A 9,127-nucleotide genomic window follows, 5' to 3' on the forward strand; every position below is an offset into this window, starting at 1 on the left:
CCAATGAAATGTAAAATGCTGTGGGATTCATCCCATTAGGATAAGTGACTCTTCCTAGAGCCTCAGTTTCATGATTCTTTATTTCTGATTAAATAACTTTCAACAAACTAAAATGAGTGGCCATTGTGTGGGGAACACATGTAACTGGGACTAAAATAAATGCAACTTGTAGAAATGAGAGACATTTGAAAGTTACACTGTTCTACTCTTATTCCCCATATAAGACCAGGCAGGATCCCTACATCAGACCAACACAACTTGAGGACCAGGCCCAAGCAACCCTTTGGCCAGCCATACATGCTAAATGGAGGAAGAACAGGAGCCCCCAGGGTACAGCCAATCCCCAGGAGCTGAGGGTATTACCTCCGCCCATCACGCCCTTCCCCACATACATAAACACACACACACATGCTTCAAGTGGGGGACAGTAGTAGCAGCAGAATAGGGTTTGAGGCTTGAAGAAGAGCAGAACTACTGTCTCTCACACAGCATCAATGCCTCAACCCCAGTGATTATTATTATTTGTATTCTGTTAGTGCTGAAAGGCCCCAGTCAGGATCAGCACAATACTTTGAAAAAATGTGCAGCAGCACCCCAACATTCTGCTAATTAGTTAAATGGCACTTCAACAGCCTTGTCATCCTCTTTACGTGTTCACTGAAGTCATTCATGGAAGTCCCAGATCTACTTTTAATCTTCTTGTGCCACACCATTGTTACAAAAGAATCTTTTTCAGTTCCTCTCAGCAGGCTTGTGACGCCACTGGGCTACAAACGTAGGACAGATTTCCTCTGGGCCCTAATGAATTCCTCTTGTTATCCACGGTTTCCCTAGAGTTCCCCCCCTCCCGTCTCTTTTGCTTGTGTTAAATGTTGTGCATTATGTATTCGGCATAGCTGTAAGAGATAATATTTCCTTCCTCCTAACTTCAGTCTGCTCTTTGTTCCTAAGTGAAGGCAGACTCAATAACATCAGTAGCCCATTGTCATTCACCCCATACTACAGCTGCCTTCACCTTCCAAACACTGGGATTTGTGAACAGAAAGTTTCTAAAAACTCAAATGTATAAATTACAGGTTCCCTCAAACAATTGTAAGTTACATGAGCAAGCAGAGACCTAAGGCACTTCTAGGGGTTACCCTACATTCTCACTCAGCTTCTCTCCATTTATGCACAGGTAAACATTTCCAGGCATATGCGTCCACACCAACATAATGTAAATCTACAGACATAAAATGCTGATGTTTCTAATATGTTGCTCTGGGTACCAAATAACATTTTAGTTTTGCCAGCTATTCTTCAAAATATTTAACAATTTAAAAAAATATTTTGCCACATGTGTCAGAAGCAAACGAGAAGGCTTTGAGTGAGGCAAGAGGAAGAAGAACATGACAACATGTTGTCCTAATCACCTTCACCAGTCTTCCTTTACGAACAGGAGGTAATTGTCATCTAGAGAACACCTAGTTTATGAACCTATATTCCTGCCTCACATCAGCAGATATGAGAGCACCACACCCTACTGAGCACACTGCAGCCTATATGAAGGAGCTGAAAATATCTTTTAGATACTTAATATGAATTTTTGTGAGGACCTACCAAAAACATTTTATTTTCTATTGGATCCTGTTTCGATCAGCATGCAGAAAACAGCAAATATATTGCACAAATATGCCAGGTTGGGTGGGCCTAGCAAATATGCGTATTTTGTTGCAGGCATACCATTGGTGATTTGCTTTGAAAATTTGACCCTTATTATTATTGTCATCATTATTTGTATTAGAATAGTGCTTAGAGGCCCTAACTAAAATTGGGACACCATTGTGCAATGAACTATAGGTACATAAATTAAAAACTTTAATCTAAAATGAGTGAAAGAAAGTGGCACCCTGTTTTACAGGTGGGGAACTAAGGGAGAGTAAGTGATTTAACTACGGTGCCCAGATAGCAAGTATGAAAAATAGGGACAGAGTGTGGGGGGTAATAGGTGCCTATATATGAAAAAGCCCCGAATATCAGGACTGTCCCTATAAAATCGGGACAACTTGTCACCCTAGATTTAACCAAGGTCATACAGGAAGGCTGTGAGAGAGCATGGAACTGAATTTAGTTCTCCTATATCCCAGTCCAGTGCCTTAGCCACAAAACCATTCCTTCCTTTAACTTTATTAGATTGGAGACAGTAGTTCTAGTATAGCTGGAGAAATATTATGTATTAGCGTGACAGAGGACCATGCACTTGGTGCTGTACATAGCCCAGAAGAAATGGGCATCGGGCTTGAGAATTTTACTATCATAGGCCTTGATCCTGTATTCCGATCCTTGCAGACAAACTCCTGTGCACACCAGAATTCCACTGAAGTTAACGACTTTGTATGGAAGCAAGTATCTGCTCAGATTGCTGCATCAGGGCCTACGAAAGAAAGCCTTAGCCCCAATTAAACATAAAGAAACAGGCCATACTATGGTGGAGATGCATAGCAGTACCATAGTTATGGGCTTTTTGTGCTAGTTTTACATTACCGATAGCAGTTACATAGGAAAGAGTAACATTAATTGGCTTCATGGGGAAAAAAATATTTTTAAATGAAGGATTTTCAAGAGAAGGTTCAGCCTTTTCCTTCCAAATGCTAATGTAGCTGTGAGCAGTGCAGCTGTCTAGGAGGCAAGAGTTTTTGCAATATTTAGAATTCAATAAGGATGTCATCGGGTGTGTTTGAACTTCCCTTTTAGTGCCTGGATGTTTGTACTGGCGATGTCCTAATCTTGCAGGTCCAGAGCCAAATTTTATCTGTAGGAAAAAGAATCTTTGTCTCATACCACATCCTCTCTTGCAACACAATTCACATGTAGTTGTTTTGCCAAATATTTCAAAATGCTAAGTAACATCCCTTTCACTGACTCTCAGTTAAATCAAGTAACAGAATGCATATATGTAGTGTTTCTTGGATTCAGGTCACAGACTTGCATGGGGTTACTGACTGCATTTGTTTCAGTTTGTGCAGTTCCTCTTACCTCTCAAGCCCACTTGCCATAGTTCCCCCCTCGGGGGAGGAGAGCTGGATAACTTTGTTTAGCCCACATGTAGACAAAACACAAAAACATCTGTTTTTTATGTACTGTTTGTCATTCAGCCTTTATGGGGAGGAATTAGCTATTGGCAAGCAAAGTTGAGATGTGACTGGTTTATAAACAAAAGCAAAGAGTGACAAATTCTGATATAGCGGGAGATGAAGGAAGAATAGGCCTGATCCAAATGAGAGGTTTTCCATTGGCTTCACTGAGCATTGGGTCAGGTCCTAAGAAAAAGGAATTGAATCCCTTCTGAGGAGAAGGAAAGAGGAGGTGATTTACTGTGTGCTTTCTGAGTAGTGAGCTAGAAAGTTGAAAATTATTCCCAGAGCTAAAAGATCAAACTGACCTTTCTGATTTCTCAGGTAGGTTTTACCATACATACCTTTTCACAAACATACACTTACACCTTCTGATCCATTCTTCTATTTCTTTGAAAGAAGAAGTGTTTCAGCTGTTGCAGAGAACAAACAAAATTATTCACAGTTTTGGATACAGGTGTTATAAGAGAAGTTAACTCGAAATGGGCCATTAGGGAGCGAGTCCATGGGAAAGTTTTCAGGAGAGACATTGAAGATCATACTAGAAAAGGAACCACTTGCTACTAATCAACTGAGACAGCAACTATTCAAAAGCAGCAGGTCAGGGAGTAAAGTGAGAAAGGGTATGCAATTTACACAGAATTTCTTTTACAAAAGTGAATGTTGAGTAAAATACCTGTCCAGATGGGCAGTTCCTATCTCTTCAAGCAAATATTGCCATTACTACTCAAAGAATTAATCCAGTTCCACTTTAAATGGGGGAAATACATCCCACACGCCCCATTTTCTCTCCTTAAATGTCCCCGTTATAGACCTTTAAAATCAATTTGGCAAAAAAAGATGGCAAAGGCAAAAATAGAAGCAAGTCAAATGAATTAGTTCAAGAGGAAGCTGCACACATTTTTAGAAGCTGGACTGCCCAAGGGTGCAGTCACAAACTAGACTTTTGGGTTAGATGTTTTGAGCAATAGCATGGATTGTATTTCCTAGAATGATAAAGAATTATGAGCTTCATATTTCTCTCCAGTTCCTTAATTACTAGATATTCTTTTCCTGCTTCTCATGCAAAACTATCAATACAGGGTATATGATACCACCTTTCTAGAGTACAAGCAGTATACAGACCATAGAGGGCTTGTGTACACAGAGTGGCAAAACAGACCAGTGGGATGTTATTTGTAAAACTAACTTGATGCGCTCTGACTGCCCCATGTAGACCCTGCTGGCATGCTTTAAAAGGGATCTTGTTCACATTAACACAGTCCTTCCTCTCCCTTGCACCTTGTGGAGGCATTCATACATGTGCCAAATGGGTGTAAAACTCTACCACCAATGTGAGTGGAGGGGTGGAATAAGGAGAAGATAAGTGAAGTCTCCAGCACACATTTTTGTGTTCATTAAAGATTGCCTTTTCAGCCTGAAATTATCTCATATGCACATGGACAGAGAAATAGAGGGTGTTAAATAGTCAAAAGACAGACTAAAAACCAATTTAATTTTGTTTTAAAACCTCATGATTTTTGGCTAATCTCATGATTTTGAGGGCCTGACTCATATTTTTGATCTCTTGAGGTTGTCAATACTATATATAGCCACCAGTTATTTATTACAAAACAAATGTACTTTGGTTCAAGAGTGTTGCAGCATGAATATCATATGACAAGGTTTAGAGAGAGCTTGTTATTTCAACAGAGCAAAGTAGTCTCTGTCTTAATAAAATGATAACATTATTCATTTAGCTTTTACACTCCCATGTGATCAGTCTAAAGATTTAGGGCCAGACTGTACAACGCTTACCTTGGTGAGCATTTATTCATGTAAGTAGTACCAATAAGCATTATACAGTTGGGCCTATGTTTCTGAAGCAGGTATCGTACTAAATAGAAGAGTCTGTCAGGACACTGAGAAAGAAAAACATTTAGCGATTATTCTGGAAACAAAACTGAAATTATGAATCCAAACAGTGAAGATGTGATCTTGGAGATGATGTACCACAAAGCAAAGGGGACTAGGATCGATCTCATTTATGGGGAAGAGTTAAGCGAGTTCAATTTCTTACCAGTGAAAAAGGAACTATTTCAAGATGACCCAATAAAAGGTTTTCATAAGAATTGAGAAAATAAAGAGATTGATAATGTTGAGGAATTTTTACATTGCTAAGGGATTGATAATTTATTAGGAATTTTCTAGATATTCAGAAAACAAGGAGTAAATACGAACTTAATGTTGTTGAACTAGATATGCAGTGTTGTATGTGATGAGAAGTCCTCAGAAAGGGCGATTAAAATCCTATTTATTGCCCAAATCGAATCTCTCTTTTACTAGAAAAAAATGGAAGATTGTCTCGAAATCCAACATTTCCGGTGGTCCCTGGAGCACTTGCATGGTGAAACATACTAGTATTTAATGAACACTATTTTACTTTGCCAAGGTTGAATCCCCACTCTGTCACTCCAAATGCAGAAAGTCGGAGCCCGCAAGGATTCTAAAAATTAATACTTGCCACTCCAGGCTTGTATTAAACTCCCAAGGTTGCAGCTTCTCTCTGAACTTGACTTGGTAAATGCTGCCACCACCCAAATGCAAAAAAACCCAAACCCTTGGACCCAGGAAGGAACACTTGGGAATTTCTCCTTGAGGAATTTCTCCCTCAAGCCCTTTCATCCTCCCCCCTCCCTCCCCCCCCACACACAGACACCCAGGGAAGAACGGTGAAAGAAAACAAAGGAAATTAGCTGTAGCTACCAGCTAATCAAACAGCATATGCACAAACTTCTTAGGATACAAAAATCCAAATCCTTCTTAAAAAAGGAAAATTTTATTAAAACAAAAAGGAAGAAAATACATCTGGAACTTAGGCTGCTGCTAGATTTTAAAAAAGCAATTGCAAAAATTAAGCACCCAAAATAGCTTTCTTGGGGTTTCAACTTAAAGTTTACAAGTAAAAAAACATCTGGAGTTAGCACAGAGGAGATCCACAAGCCAAAATAAAGAATAAACCTGATCACATTTATCTAAACATTCCCTATCCAAATGATTCCTTCTAGGTATCATACCTGGTTGAAACCTTACACAGCATTCCTGCTTATAGCATTGCTACTCTGTCTGAAGCCCAGAGAACAACAGACAAAGGGAAAGTTTCTTTCCCAATTTTAAAAGTTCTAGCCTTCCCATAGGCTCTTTTGGTCAGGTGCCCACTCCTTTTCTTTTACATGTGGGTTTGTTAACCCTTTACAAGTAAGGCAAGCAGAGAACAGACACCAAGAGGGATTTTACAGCTAACTGGCTGGCTGGGTGTTCATAAAAGGGAGCTACCCCACACTTCATTTATTACAGACCTGCTACATAGCTTGTTGAATAACGCAGAGAGCTATTCACTGAATACTGTATTCATCCAAAAAGAGGAATATTTGTCTAATTTATTCAGTAAATATCTGACTGTTATAAAGCTTCAAAGGGCATGATGCTCACCACATGGGGTCAGGAATGATTTTTTTCTCAAATTTACAGCTTCGCACAATTGACATTCAAGAAGAGTTCCCCTTACCCCCCAATTTCCTTTGACAGATCAGGTGTTAGCCAGTGCTAGAGGCAGAATTCTGGACTAGATGGACACCAGTGATCTAATCCTATATGGCAGATCCTATACTCTAATGTTGAAGTGTTCTCTTGTCCTAGGCAACCTGCAAACACTGTGAAATAAAATAGTCATTATCGGTTTTTATTATTTAGATACCAGCAGTGCCCACAGCATGCCACGCACTTTCCAATCACAGAGGAAGACAATCCTTGCCCTGAAGACACAGTCTAAATAAAATAATGTCTGCTGAAGGGAGAGGAAAAGGATACAATATATAAGCAGAGTGATCAGAATGAAAATACCTTATGAGTGCCCTGTTTGGTTTTGTATTTAAAAGTTAGATATACTAAATTCTCAGCTCCTACCTTCTCCACAATTCACCGGTCTCTCTCTCTCTCTCTCGTATATCAGTTCCCAGCTTCAGTACTGGTGTCGTTATGTCCCTCCCTCCATATATAGTTGTTCATTCATTAGGAAAATTTATCCCTGTTTACCTAAAAATGTCTTTTCTTCAAGTAATAAAGTCCACAGTTCCATTACAATGGGTACTTCAGCATGCTGGCAGCTTGAAGGTAAAATCAGACCTGTCAGTCACTGGCAGCAGGGAAATGCCCCCATCTCCTTAAGTTTCCTCCAGGAGATATAACTTGCACATCCAGTGTAGAATACTGTGTTACTGTCTCTTTAAAATTAGTCATGCATATTCACCAGAGGGCCTCCCAATATAAGGGGTCTTTCACATTATATAGACACACTCAGGGTCTACATACTCAGAGTCTATAGGAGCCATCTTGTCGTGTAACTAATAAAGAGTTCTGGTTTAAACTTTATCTCCCTGGTCTCACTGTGGTTCCTGAACACAGAGACTGCAGGATACTCAGAAGCAAGACACACTCAGCTTCCTAACTGTGCTAGGAAGCACAACAGCCAGAATAATCCCAGTCTACTTTCTTAAGTTATAGACTGTTTTCAATGTTCTTTGAAGAAATACAATGAGTTCTTTTTATAGCAGGACAGGATAAATTCCACCTACTGACAACAAACCCAAATCCTTCAGTGTCAATTTCCATCTCTATTCCGGATGATCCATTTGCCTTCAGGGTGGGCAAGATCTGTGGACTAATATTCAAGTAAGCCTGGATAAATTTTCCTATTCTTCTTTGTAAGGTCCATAGAGCTGTTACAACAGTATTTTCATAGCAGTGGGAAGCGAGGTCATCCTTTAAAAGCGGACATCCAAAATGAGGAAGATTATATATAATTTCCCCTGGGCACTAAGGTTTGGAGAAGACTTCTGCCACAAGAAAGGAATGGCATTAGCTAGGACTGGATAATCAATATGCAGAATTTGGTGAAATTTATGTATGGATGGTCATGAAGTCATCTAGCACATCTCAATACAGGAGATAAGACAACTCAGCCCTGAGGTTGTCATTGCTCCTAAGGATGGAACATATCTTGAATTTACTTAGGGAATGAATGTTATGATAGGTGTGAGGACTAGAAATCTGAATTAAAACTACAATACTGGGTCTTGTTAAACAAAGGTCCCAACTTTGGGGAGGAGGGAGGAAAACCCTCATCTGATAGGAGATAGTAGCCATTGTGAAGCCTAGTCTAATGGACAGGAAGTATGATGACACCTCCTGAAGTGGTTCAATCTGTGTCATGCTGTAAGGAACGGGATGAGATTCCAAGATCATACTGCATGACCTTGCAAGGTTGGAATAATGTTGATGCCCTAGGGAAATAGTTAATATTGGGATCTGTACAGAGTTTCCTTTTCTTGAACCTGCTGAGAACATTATATCATAGAAAGTTGATGTTTTTGTTTGAGCATTCTACATTATACACCTCTGTAGCCATAGGACAAAAAGGGTGGTGGCGGGGGGAGTTAGTGGGTTACAGATTGTTGTAATAAACCATAAATCCAGTGTCTTTATTATGATCATGATTCTTAGTGTCTAGCAAAGTTATGAATTTCAGCTCCCAGACTTGTCTTTTGAAAGTGTTGTGCAGGTTTCCTTTGAGGATGAGGAGTGATAGGTCAAATATAGAGTGACCAGGACACACCAACTCAAAGTGGCACCAGACCCTGCCAGAGCACCAGACGCAAATCCTGCAAACTTATCTCCACTGCTACAATAATCAATACCCCGCATAACACTAGGTTTACCATATGTCCTAGTTTTCCCAGACATTGCCTCTTTTTCAGGCCCTGTTCTCTGTCTGGGAAGATTTTTTAAATAAGAAATGTCTGGATTTTTTCAGAGCCCCAATTGGTCTGCTCTTCAATTGGTCCCTCCCTTGCATCAGCAGCTGATTGGTCCATTCCCCTGCAGCCACATTCCCCTGAAGCTGCTGGATCTCACCCATACAGGCCCTGATTCCCAGCCTTGGAAAGGAAGTCCTGCAGGGAGGCACTGACTGACCA

General features: G+C 40.1%; 1 long non-coding RNA gene across 1 annotated transcript; it reads right to left on the reverse strand.

Moving 5' to 3' along the window:
• Positions 1-407: 407 nt before the first annotated feature.
• Positions 408-8,596, reverse strand: LOC135974096 (uncharacterized). The gene is made up of 3 exons (XR_010591247.1): positions 6,170-8,596; positions 3,458-3,526; positions 408-2,791 (listed from the first exon to the last, which is right to left on the reverse strand). It is a non-coding gene; the product is annotated as an uncharacterized LOC135974096 (long non-coding RNA).
• Positions 8,597-9,127: the final 531 nt, after the last annotated feature.

The sequence above is a fragment of the Chrysemys picta genome, chromosome 1 (genome assembly GCF_011386835.1).
Source record: "Chrysemys picta bellii isolate R12L10 chromosome 1, ASM1138683v2, whole genome shotgun sequence".
NCBI lineage: Eukaryota > Metazoa > Chordata > Testudines > Emydidae > Chrysemys > Chrysemys picta.